We start from the raw sequence: 13235 nt of genomic DNA, 5'->3' as shown, positions 1-13235 counted from the left end.
TGAAAAGGGGAGTATCTCTCGTTATAAATAATGAAAACAGTTTCTCAAGGAAATATTATCATAATAAATCGTTAATTCTCATAACATCAACAAGATTTCTGGACCATTTCTATGCCACCCAAGTCTAGAAACCTTGAAATGACTATTTAAACAATGATTTATATTTGTTGTTAGAAACAAAGAAATCTAGATTGAGAAGAATGCAATTATTTATACACACAGAGATTAACGATGTAATGCCTATATTAAAACAATAATTTCTCATTCTTTAAAGTCGTAAATAATCAAGTCTATCATGGCAGTAATCGCATCAGTTAAATATGCAGCAGACAATCTCAGAACCAAGCTTAACAACCCATAAATAGATTTTAAAAATAGTAATATAAATACCCTACTGCTTGGATAGATTTGTAGTAAAAATCAAATATCCAAAAGTATAACTACAAATCTGAAATTACTGCTACAATATGACCTTAGATAAGTCTCATAAAACCCCAACTCAAAATTTATACAACATTTTAAACAAAAAAACCAGAAGGCAAACTCTGGGCCTCAACCTCGGTCACTGAGCACACTATAAAACTTAATACTCCGTAAAGGAAGCAAGTATGGAACCAGAGGGCAGACTCCCAACCTGAAATAAAATCGATTGTAGACAACCATGAGGGCTTTGGCATAATCCACGACAATCTCAATGAGAATCAACATGTTGGAGGAAGCTTACCTACAAAAGTAATGCCCTTAGTTAACAAATGACCAAGGGTTTAGAATGTGCTAAGAACATGCACAAAAGGAGCGACCACGGGAAGATAGTTACCTGTGTGTGGAGAATTCTCGTTGTTGGCAACTCACCTGCAAAGCAATAGAAAGCATGATTTCCTTTCCTTTTTAGATTTGTGACTATAGAAACATCAATTAATCAACTATGAATCAAGGGTTATAAATATTCGGATACCTTCGCTTTGAATTCTTTAACAAGTCGCTTTCTGTGGAGGTCGTGCATCCCAAACTATTCTAGAGAAAGGTAGTGAGCAATTAGCTTCCAACCCAGTTGACTAACAATCGCAGAAACCCTATCTATGTCGCATAAAATACCTAGACCGAGCAATGAGGAAAAATTGAGAATACATGCTACTATCCGGTGGTTAGTGCTGCCATAGCTTATGACATTAAGAATCTCAAGTGGTTTGAAGCTTTTAGGGAAAACTGTTGTAGAGCAGCTGAAGGCTTCTGCATACCAACTCGAATGACCAGCCAAATGGTCGATGAGGTGAACTGTTGGGTTTGTTAAACCGTAACCCTCTCACACCGTCAGATTACCTCCACAGATCGATGGTCGAGGGTAGGGCATCCATTGTTAGCCATCCTATCACATTTATCCTGATAGGAGGAAGGACAGTTTATACCCTCAATGCGTGGTATAGCCTTCAAGGTCGATTAATGGCCAAATGCAACCTTGGGATCATACCATAGAAATTTAATGCGACAACAAGGTTATGTGTGTAAGATTTCTAGCTCATCCGATACATTGATTAACATGGTATTAAAACTTATAAATTGTATCCACTGTATAAACTATTAAATATAGTCCAAACTCTATTAATGTTGCATTATTCCATATTACTGCTTATACAAAAAAAAAAAATATGTAGTATACAACAAAACCTGAAAGAGAAAAAAAAAAAAAGATTTAATATGTTTTAGTGCATGATAAATCTGTAATTTAGATGGATCTATAATGGTTTCCTGTCTCTTTATATATAGATCACGTGTAAATTTTCATTCTTAAATTATATTTTTGAATAATTTATTAATATTAACATTTTATATTATAAATTGAATATTTCCCTCTTATTAAGAAGTAACTAAATTATTTTACATTTAATTACTTTTTCCATTTTAGTATTGAAATATTTTACTAAACTTAACATTAACATACATATATTCTTTCTATATAAAATGTTAATACGATATTAAAATAGTTTATTTAAATAGTATATTGAAATATTTTTAAAAGAATAAATGTTTTTTTTTTAATTTTTAATTAGTTTATCTCTAAAATTATATTATTTAACATAGGCATGAAAATATTTTATTTATAACTCTAAAAGTGAAAGTGAAATATTTTTATAGCATATTTCTTATGGGTGAGCCCAATGAGAATGGTATTATAGATATTTTATAACAATTTTAATAAAAACTAAGGAAATATGTATAATCATTTACATTTTTATTATAGCCAACATATTTTTATTTAAAGTATTTTTTCAAGGGACACTTGTCAACTCCAAGATAATCACAAACAAAATTATAAATTGCCCTCATATTGGGTTGTAGAATAAGCCTCTCAACTCAATTAAAATTAATTTATACTTTTAATAAAATAAAAAATTAAAATTATATATATATATATATATAATTGACAAATATAATATCCATTCAAAAACATATATTTTAGATATTTTAAATTTATTGTATATTTGGAATAAGTTTTTAAAAAAATATTAAATATATTTATTATATCGTATATTTAAAATATTTTTTTTGAAAAACTATTAAATATGTTTAATATAATAAAAATATATTGATTGTTAATGAGGTGTTGGGCTGTTAAGACACTTCATAATGTAAAAGTTACTGGTTTGAAACCCACTGCATGCAATCCAAGGTTTGAAAATCTAACCATGTGTAACCTCTTATTAAAAAAAAAGAATTCCTTAAATACCATAGTGAACTTTCGACCTTACCCTATTAAATACATTGCTTATTCGATTTTAATTGAATCGTTAATAACAAAATGAGTTTGCATGTATTAAAGGTTTGGATTTAACATAATCCAAGTCCATCTACGTGACTTATTTTTCATTTGACATGGTTGAGTTCCACCTGTCCTCACCTTGATAGAGGCGAGACAGTCCCGCCTAGTTCGATTTAATGCTAAGGTGTAAGGTTTGATGCCGAGTCCGGCCAGTTGATGCATTATTTGTTTTGTATTCATTGTTACCCTCGTTTCTTCTCAATGTCACTCACAAGAAATGTTTGTTGCAGGGATACTGAGGTGGATGGTCTCGATTCCTCCCTCGACCTCGGTGGCTGAACAAGGATACCCTTCTACCATGGAACCAAAGTTTTCTCTACTCCAGAATTAATACGAACACCCTTTTTCCTTCTGAGAATTTGTGGTTTGACATTTTGATATTGGGCTTTCAAGTGTGCAATGCTCCAACGATGGCAAAATTCCTTCCAAGTATAGATATAATTAACATAGGTTTTTAAGTGCTTATCTGTAGGATTAATCTTCCCAACAACTAACCTTTGATGGGTTTTTGTTGGGTTTATAGGTAACAACTTGACCCTGTTCCCAAAGTCAATGAGCCTTCGAAAATGATTTACACTAGAACTAATTCTACAATTCTCTGTTATTTTACAGGTTGGGTTAAATTCACGAATCGATGGCATACTTTCATTGTTAAGACTAGATTCAGTTTCATAGTTGAGGGTGGGAGGGTTTGTTGGCTCTTGGCACAGCCAAACCCTCACCGTATCCCGGAATTCATAATCATTTAAGGGATGTTGAAAATGTCATTTGATTGTAGCCATTTTGGATTTGCAGCTTCGTTGCCTGGACCTTACTATAATATTTCGAATGGTTTTGAACTGAATTAATTTATAGTCATTGTTTTATGGCATACACTACCCAACAGTGCTACTCTGTTTCCTGGTTGTTCTGAAGGTTTGTTTGGAATTTTATGGATAACCCTCGCCATGCCTCGACCTTGGCATGGACAATCCAAGTATATGAACAGATTGCATGTATATGAATATATTCATAGTTTAGGTTGTTTTGTATATTGAATGGAAATGGTTTATGCCTAGAATTTTGAAAAAAGGAATATTTAATAATGGTTATAGCTCTTAAAGACATTTGATTTACGCATTACTATTCTTACTCTTTTTTTTAATAGGCGATAACCTACTAGTGAATAAGAAAATTCCCATAATTGTAATGAATCTTGAATGCATGATGAATCTTGAGTATATGTTAAGTAAGGGTATATATTGAATCTAATTTCGTTCATGTTTGACAATTGAAAGGAATTTATACATTCACGCTGCTGGCCTTTCTCCATTAGGAAAGTAGTGAATATTTTGTTTCTTTCTTTCTTGGTGATTCAGTACTTAAATTTTTGATAATTTTAGTTTTTTTCATTCCATAAATATATACAATTAACAGAATCTAAGTAATGATTATAACTCTACTATCCTTGTATCTGTCTATAATACAATAGGGTATTCGTTATATTTGTAGAATTATAATACTGTCAGGGTTAGATTCAATCATAATATAAAACTAGGGGGAAAATATGAAATCAATCCTTCTCTATGATTAATACAAGAGTATACAAGATGTTACTCATAAGCAGTAGTACCTATCTTAGAGACATAAGAAAACAGAATCATTACTCCTAGTTATACACCATTTAAACTGTCAATAATAAGTATACTCTTTAAGTACTTATCTATTCTGATTTATTTAACACTATGCAATCAATACTCTTTCTGGAAGGTCTCACCACCCAACCATGGACCTGGAAATCACGTCCATGGTCCCACACCAAGCACTTCTTTCTCCTAACAGTTTGAATAAAAGAAGTTAGGTGTCTTGGGCGTCAGGACTACTGTCTAGCCTCAAGTCACACACCCATTCGATTGTTTTCCATAATTGAAATCTTCCCACTAATATCGCTACCCAACTCAAGGAAAAATTCTTGCAGCCCCCTTGCTGCCCTTTCCTTTCCTCTTTTGGGGAAAAGGGATGGAAACTGTTTGTAACTGTTCAAGGAGTTGTTATAATTGTGTAGTATTCAATGTTTTTCCTTAATTAACCCTTTTTAATTTCTTTAAACAAAAGTTTCATGATACTTGATTTTTCCAGCCTTAACTTCTTAACAAACATGTTAAGTGAATTTAAAAGTTTCTAAGTTCTGCATAAAATTGGTAAAAAAAAAAAGAAGTAAATATGATGCAACAAAAGGGTGTTATAGCTCTCCCCCCTTATGTGGAACATTGTCCTTGGTGTTCTTCTAAGAAAATAATGTAGGATAGGCTTGCAACATGATCTCCTCTTCTTCCCAAGTGGCCCTCTCCGGGCCAAAGTGCATCCATTGCACTTTAACATAAGGGATGGTTTGCATCCGTAAGGTGGTTTCTCTCCGATCTAGAATACAAAGAGGCTCTACTAGGAACTCTCCCAAGGGCTTGACCTGCACAAATCATAATTGATAGTTAGAATTGCACCAAACAACAATTTTGACATCACATATTCATTTGTTCCTATTACCATATATTTTCCCAGTTAATTATATGCTGACGGTTGTATACATATTTTTTTAAGAAATGATACGTGGAAGACATTGTGAACATGGATATGGCCTGGAAGTGCTAATTTATACGCCACTGGTTCGATTCATTCCAGGATTTGGAATGGTTCACAATACCGGGGTGCCATTTCGGTGCATCCCTTCCACCATAGCGTGTTTTTTTGAGGTTTAACTTTTAAGTATACATGATTCCATAGCTAGAATTCTTTATGAATCCTCTTTTTATCCACAAAAACATTTTGCCTATCTTGCGCGGCCTTTAAGTTCTGGTGAACCTTTTTCACTGTGGCCTCCATCTCAGCTAACATATTTGGACCCAATGCTAACTTATTAACCAGGTCATTCTAGTCTATGGGTACTCGACACTTCCATCCATATAGTACCTCAAAAGGGATCATGCCTAAAGACCCATGATGGCCATTTTTATGCGCAAACTCTACTAAATTGAGGTAATCCTCCCACTTGTGGGGTTGCTGCATAACAAACATTCTTAACATATCTTCAAGGAATTGGTTTATGCATTCCGTTTGGCCATCCATTTACAGATGGTAAGCGGTACTTAATTGAATATGAGTACCCAACCCAACAAAAAGGGTTTTCTAAAAAGCAGATGTAAATTTTACATCTCTATCAGAAATCACAACGCGAGGTATCCCATGTAATCAGAATATTTCCTTCATGAATATATACGCTATCTCTATTGTATTGTAGGTGGACTTCATGGGTCTAAATGGGTTGTTTTACTCAACTTATCCACTACAACCATAATTGAATCATGCTACTTTATAGTGCGGGGTAGTCCAGTAATAAAATATAAAGTGATCATATCCCATTTCCATTCAAGAATAGGTAACAGTTGCAGGAGACCTGAAGGATGTTGATGCTCTACCTTTACTAACTAACATTCCAGACACTTGGATAAGTACTCCACAACATCCTTTCTTAACCCTGGCTAGAAGTAAATTTTCTGGATAGTTATTAAAAGTTTCTGATATCCTGGATGGGTGGCATAAGGCTTCTTGTGAAATTCATCAAGTAATAATTGCTTAACGGATTTTTTATTGGGAACACAAACTTTGTTTCTGAATGTCAACAATTCTTTAGAAGTTATATCATAATCAGACTGTTTTCCCTTTTTTTGATCTTCTGCTACTTGCTGCAATAGAAAAACATATTTCGGATCCTTGAGGGATGCTTCCTTGATAATTTCAGGGAGGTTAGATTTTGCGTGAATAAGATGTATTTCATAGACACAATGCATTTTTTTGCTTAATGCAATAGCCACCTGATTTTCTTTACCTTTAAGGTGCTTCATATCGAAGTCGAATTCTCTTAGATATGCAGTCCACCGGGCCTATGAGCATTCAAGCTTAACTGATTAAAAAAAATTGTTAAACTATTGTGATTGGTTAACAGTAGATATTTCTTTCCTAAAAGGTAGTGCCACCACATTTTAAGTGCGTGTACAACTACTGTTAACTCTAGATCATAAGCAGAGTACCGATTTTCATATTCTTTCAATTTGCGTGATTCATATGCAATGACCTTTCCCTCTTGAGTTAATTCTCCACCAACTCCTTCCTTGCTTGCATCTGTGTAAACAACGAATGATTTTTCTGGATCTAGTACTTTCAAAAGTGGTGCAGAGGTGAGTAACTACTTCAGCTACTCAAAACTCTGCTGGCATTCTGCTGTCCAATGGAAAGAACACCCTTTTTTCTGCAGGGAGGTCATAGGAAAAGCTATTTTTGAAATTTTTTTAATGAATCGACAGTAATAACCTGCCAGGCCTAAAAAGGATCGAATATCTACAACATTTTTCGGGGTTATCCATTCCATTATTGTTTTGATCCTCTCTAGATCAACCGCTATGCCCTCAAATGATATAACATAACCCAAATACTGAATTTTATCTTTGTAAAAATCACACTTGTTATATTTAGCATATAGTTTATTATCTCGCAAAATTTGCAACACTATCCTTAAGTGTTGTTCGTGTCCCTCTTGAGTTTTTGAATAAATTAATATATCATCAATAAAAATCAGCACAAATTTATCTAGGAAAGGTTGGAATATATTGTGCATCGGGCTCATAAAAGTAGTTGGGGTGTTTGTAAGGCCAAAAGTAAATACGACAAACTTGTAATGACCGTAGCAAGTTCAGAAGGTAGTCTTACAGATGTCCTCGTCCTTTATTTGGATTTGCTGATAACCAAATCTTAGATCAATCTTAGAGAATACACTGCCCCCTGCACTTGGTCAAATAAGTCATCAATCTGAGGTAAAGGAGATCTACTTTTGATGATGAGTTTGTTTAGTTATTGGTAGTCAATGCAAAACCTTAAAGTCCCATCCTTCTTTCAAACAAACAGTACCATGGCTCCCAATGGTGATACACTACAACGAATGTACCCTATGGAATATTAGTTCTCAATCATTGGATTGATGCTCTCCATTATGAACCAGCTATCATGGAAACCCTACTTTTGTCTTTGATGAGACTCCACAAAAATTTATAAGCATTCCAACGGAATGCATAAAAAATGGAGCTACAACCCACCAACGGTTGTTCGAGGCTGACTCCCTAATAACAAATTGCCAATTTGATATTCCAAATTGCGGGGCATGGTTTATAATATGTCAAGAGTGTTCAAGGTCTTCGAATTGAGTAGGTATAGTCATTTGTTTACAATTTCACAACTAGATAGAAATTTAACATCAGATCCAAGTAGACTTCTTGGATTTACATTTGGAAGTCCAGGAAATATTGAAATAGTGATCTATCAAAAGGTCAAGAGGAAATCAATTATGTTTAGGATTTATTCCAAAAAGTGATAAAAAAATTAGAAAATAAATTTTCATGGAAGAGGGTTGTGCAAAATTCAATCAATTATGTTCAAGATTTATTCCAAAAAGCGATAAAAAAAATTGAAAATTAATTTTTCGTGGAAGAGGATTGTGCAGAATCCATTGCACTCTGTGGTTATGCTAAAATGGTTGTGTAGCAATGAGTAGTGGGTTAGGAAGTAATATATATTAGTGGTTAAATTTTAATTTTCGTAAAAGGAAAATATATATTCACACTAGATTAGTATTATTATATAAAATTTCCAAGTTTGTTTCTTAAGACTATGTTAGCAGATTTGTATTCTATAACTCAGTTTAGGTAGATCTCACTTAAACATGTAAATGTAAATTTAACATGTAATGTTTAACATTTAATATTTTTAATTTAATGTCGGTCCACTTTCAAAATCAATCTAATTATTATTTTTAATCTAATTTCGGTCATTTCTAATCTAATTATACATAAAAAGAGATATGGTAAATAAATAAAAATATAAATAAACTAGAGGCATGGTAAATAAATAAAACCTCTTTTTATATAAAAGAGGTATAAAGTGACGTTGTAAATAAATAAAAATACATCAAATAGAATTAGAAATCAGCATATAGATATATACCAAGTGAATGGGCCAAATACTATGGACCAAATTATTATTAATAACATGCAAAAAAATATTAATAACCCTAATATTAATATTATTAAATTTAATAACTTTGTATTAATACTACATTAAATTTGTTATATTAGAATATATATTAATATATCATGATACATATATTAACTCTAGATATATATGGGAAGGAAGAAAAAAGACATATAATGATATGGGAGGGAAGAACAAAGACATAGAATGATAGAGGTGGAGAAATAGAGGGAATATGTTACGAAAGAGAGGGGAGAGGAGGAATGAAAAGAGAGAGAGGGAGAGGAGTGAGAGAGGTAGAGAAACATAAGATAGTCACAGAGAGACATAAAGATGGAGGGGGAGAGAGAGAAGGAGGGAGGGAAGGAGATAGTGAGAGGATTGGAAGAGAGAGAGAGAGAGAGAGAGAGAAAGAGGGAGGGAGGGAGGTAGGAGAGAAAAGGAGAGAGAGGACTTGAGAGATAGGAGGAGAGAGGGAGGGATAGAGAAATGGAGTTGGAGAGGGAGAGAGGGAGGAAAGAAGAAAGACATAGAGAGTGAGAAGTGGAGAGAGAGAGAGAGTGACAAGGGAGTGATGGAGAGAGAGTATGTATGTTTAAGGGTGAGATAAAGAGACATAGAATGGGATATGGAGACAAGAAGGGAGAGAAGGAGAGAGAAGGAGAAAATGAGGGATATATTAACATAGTTGGAGAGGGAGAGAGAGAGAGAGAGTGATGGGGGGAGAGAGGATTGGGGTGAAAATACAGAGAAAGAGAGAGAGAGAGGAATGGATTGAAGAGGGGGGGGGAGAGAAAGGGAGAGAGAGGAAGAGAGTTATGGTGGAAGAGAGAGAGAGAAAGATGGGGGAAGAGAGACAAAGGTAGGAGAAAAAGAGAGAGAGAGAGAGAGGACTTGGGAGAGGAGGAGGAGAGAGGGAGCGATAAAGAGATGGAGTTGGAGGGGGAGAGAGGGAGGGAAGAAGAAATACATAGAGTGAGAAGTGGAGAGAGAGAGAGGGAGTGACATGGGATATATGGAGAGAGAGTTTGTACGTTTGGGGGTGAGGTAATGAGTCAAAGAAGGAGAGATGGAGAGAAGGTGGGAGAGAAGGAGAGGGAGAAGCATATAGTAACAGAGTTAGAAGGTGAAGAGAGAGGTGGGAGAGAAAGGAAGAGAGAGAGAATGTGAGAGAGTCGAGAGAGGTAGGGAAAGATATATGGAGATGGAGGGGGAGAGAGAGGGAGGTAAGAAGAAAATCATAGAGAAAGAAAGGTGGAGAGAGAGAGAGGGAGTTATAAGAAAGATGGAGAGAAAAGGAGAGAGGACAACAAGAGGGAAGAGAGGTAGAAGCAGGGGAGAGGGAGAGAAGGGAAAGAGAGAGAGAGGGAGAGAGGAGGAGGGAGTGATAGATAGATAGATTGGAGTAGAAAGTGTATGTTTTGGGGGTAATATAAAGAGACAGAGGGAGATAGAGATATAGATGGAAGGTGAAGAGAAAGAAGAGAGAGATCGAGACAAGGAGGGAGAGACAGAGATATTGATAGATATGGAGTGAGAGAGTGTGTGTTTTGGGGGTGAGATAAAGAGACGAAGGAGATATGGAGGGAGATATAGATATAGATGGAGGGGAGAGAGAGGGAAGAAGATTTATTGCGCTAGATGCATTGATTTCAGTGTAGATGGTGATTTCTAATCCTATTTGATTTCTTACACTAGATGCATTGATTTTAGTGTAAATGTTGATTTCTAATGATATTTGATTATTTGTACTAAATGCATTGATTTCAACTTAGATGAATTATAATCTTATTTGATTACTTGTACTAAATACATTGATTTGAGTATAGATGGTGATTTCTAATCATATTTGATTTCTTGCACTAGATGCATAATTTCAATGTAGATGTTGATTTCTAATTATATTTGATTGCTTGCACGAGATACATTGATTTCAATGTAGATGATTTCTAATCCTATTTGATTGCTTGCACTAAATGCATTAATTTAATTGTAGATGGTGATTTCTAATCCAATTTGATTGCTTGCACTAGATGAATTGATTTTAGTGTAGATGTTGGTCTCTAATCTTATTTACTTACTTTCACTAGATGCATTTATTTGAGTGTAGATTTTGATTTCTAATCCTATTTGATTACTTTCATTAGATGCATTTATTTCAGTGTAGATGTTGTTTTATAATATTATTTGATTTCTTGCATTAGATGCATTGATTTCACTGTATATGTTGATTTTTTATTTGATGTTATTGGATGTATGACGGTAAATTTGTTTTAAAGCCATTCTATTAATAACGTGCATTGATTTTAGAGTAAGCACAAAAATTATTGATTATTGACAATGTACATTGATTTTTGTGTTATAGTGATTCAACCTATTAATATTGGAGAGCAAGAGAGACAAGGTATGATGTTTACTACAACAGCTCGAGCTAAATATTCAAATGGTTTATGATTTCAACTATCCTTTTCATATAATCGATATGAAAATATGACAAAACTAATAAGGGTGACAATAAAAATAGTGGAAGAAAATAGTTTGAAATTGATCATTGATCACAATGAAGAATATTTGTAATTGACTACATTCTTATTATTCTCATTTTCTATCATTCAACGCTACTAGATTGTAACTTTGCATTCAAAATTTTTATTTCATCATTTTTCATCATTAAACTTATTGACAATATTTATCATCTCAACAAATTGAGGTAACTAAGCAAATTTAAAATTAAAATGACCAGATAAATCTCAGACATATTTAGCATATTTAAAATAGTTATATAAATATTATATGAATTTAAATATTATTGATAAAATTAATCAGATGTTTGATAGATTTTTCTTGGCTGCACATGACTAAAACCAATTTAGTCCATCTTAACTCCGAATCTATCAAGTGTCAAGAGGGATCAAATATCTCGAGGTGCAAACCTCTTTTTTGAGTGCAAAACTTGAGTAAAGGTTTTCACCACGATAGATTTGATCCCTCTCGACGCTTGATAGATCCAGAGCTAAGATGGATCTAGGCTGGTAGTTAGACAAAGCATTTTGTATGTTTTTTTTGAAAACCCATGGTTTTAATTATCTCGCTAGTTTGTTATTTCGTAGGCATAGAATGTGAGATGTTTATTAGATGCTTTTAGGTTGTTGTCTGTCATTTTCATTCTCTATCATAGCCCTTTTTTTCGTTGTCGTTACTAATGGTCATGGTCCTCTAGATAAGATTACATTTTTTTTTTTTTTAAATTAGGTTTTGACACCCTAAAAAACTTTTGGGACACTTTGATTGTGGAAAGTTCACAATTCAAACTTGTAATTCCAACAAATCTTTGTAGCAATTTTAACAAGATAAAATGTAGAAAACCTTCGAAAAAATATAACAAAGGAACTACGATTATAAAACCATAACCAATTACTAAAAATGTTCAACATAAAGAATAATGAAATCACCATTCACCTTTAAAAATATGGTTATTAGTATTTATGAATAGTGAAATCACCATTCACCTTTAAAGGACGGTTATTAACACTTATGTAATATTATTCTTGTTATATAACATTGAATTTTATGCAAGTCACTTGATCATCATATAACATTAATCACTCCATTACTATGTAACATTGAATGTTGTGTGAAGGTATATATATGACTTTGGAAATATAATTCCTACTTGTCTCAGTTGTGATTCTTTCTATGTAAAGGAGTTTGTTCCTATTATTTAGGAGTTGGTTAGATCTAGATATTTCATAGATTGGTGTGTGGTCGAGATATTCTCTCAACCAAGTGATTGTTAGTCCAAGTTAGTCTACCTATATTGAGAAAACACTTTATGTATATATATAATATGATCAATGTAAGTTTAGTGTGCATTATTCAATTTTAAGTTGGTATCATAGCTTGTTTGGGCCTCGTACCTTGGCCCCTCCTAGGCCACAGAAATAAGAAAGTATTTGTGTATTTTTTTTATTTATTTTGTATTTCCATTAATCAACGTTGTGAGAGTCGAGGGAGTGTGGTGCTCTGTGATATTAAAGTTGTTGCGCGAGTATGAGTCAATCACATGAAATTGACTAACAGAAAAATTTCTTGGGATGCTAATCAAACTAATCTGGGTTATGACTGTTATTGTTCCATTATATTAGGAGAGGAGGCTTGCAAAGAGCCCGTGGGGGTCGAAATGGTGTCTCTAATGCCTGGAGTTCTGATGAAGCTCTTGCAACACATGAACAATGATGTGAAAATTGGTGGTGATTACCAAAATGTTTTTTTGTTGGTCATTCACATCATTCCCGCCATGGATAACGAGGAGGATTTGTGTCCCAATCATGGCTTCCACATCAAGGTCTCTGATTAGGTGCAT

Source organism: Pinus tabuliformis, chromosome J (genome assembly GCF_031772625.1).
Source record: "Pinus tabuliformis cultivar Carrire ecotype Pingquan chromosome J, CPIR1, whole genome shotgun sequence".
NCBI lineage: Eukaryota > Viridiplantae > Streptophyta > Pinopsida > Pinales > Pinaceae > Pinus > Pinus tabuliformis.
This window is presented reverse-complemented; position numbering follows the sequence as displayed.